Genomic DNA, 904 nt, shown 5'->3' with positions numbered 1-904 from the left:
AGTCCCGAGGCCCTGGCCCTACCACAGCCCCCGCTGCTGGTGCAGGCCCAGCCTCCCACCTCCTGGGGGGTGGGCAGAAGCTGAGCTGGGGGTGTCCCACCAGGGGGTTACTTCCACTTCCTGGGGGGGTCTTGCCTCTCAGTGGCCACACCCGACTTTCTGGGCTGCGCCTCTTCTCCAAAGACAGCAAGGATTCAACTCGACCCACGCCCCCTGGATCCAGCTGGGGAAACTGAGGCTCCGAGAGAGCCGGGCCGAGCAAGATGCAGCCAGAGGCAACCTTGAGGGAGAGAGCAGACTAGGATCCTTTGATTTAGGCTGGTTTGGATGGTGACAGTCTTGGGGGGCAGTTGGAAGAGAGGATGTTAAGATGGAAAATTACAAGATAAACGCTCTTTTTCCCCCAGTTTGACAAATATTTGTTGAGTGTCTAATGTGTCTTAGACTCTGAGCTGGGATTCTGGGAAAGCGGGGGAAGCCAGGCGCAAGTCTGAGACTCTCAGGGCAGAGGGACTCTAAAGAAGAATTTGGGTTCATTTCTTTCTCCTCCAATAGCGGTCCTTGCTATTATTTTTATTTTAAAAAATTGTGAGATCATGGGATCAATGATCTACTTTGTGCAGACACTGTACTAGGTACCTAATTCAGTGTAATCCTCAACAGCAGTTCTAAGAGATAGATATGTCGTGACTGCCCCACCTCCGAGTTTACAGATGGGGAAACTGAGGCATGGACAAATGAAGCAAATTGCCCAACAGTTTGGAAGTAGGCAAGTCTGAATTTGAACTCAGGACTGTCTCCAGAGTATTATGCTATTAAAGAAAAAGGAAAAGAAAACCTTTAATGTTTTTTTCGTAATATATTTTTATTGATTTCAGAGAGGAAGGGAGAGGGAGGGACAGAA

The sequence above is a fragment of the Myotis brandtii genome, unplaced genomic scaffold (genome assembly GCF_000412655.1).
Source record: "Myotis brandtii unplaced genomic scaffold, ASM41265v1 scaffold1774, whole genome shotgun sequence".
Taxonomy (NCBI): Eukaryota; Metazoa; Chordata; class Mammalia; order Chiroptera; family Vespertilionidae; genus Myotis; species Myotis brandtii.
This window is presented reverse-complemented; position numbering follows the sequence as displayed.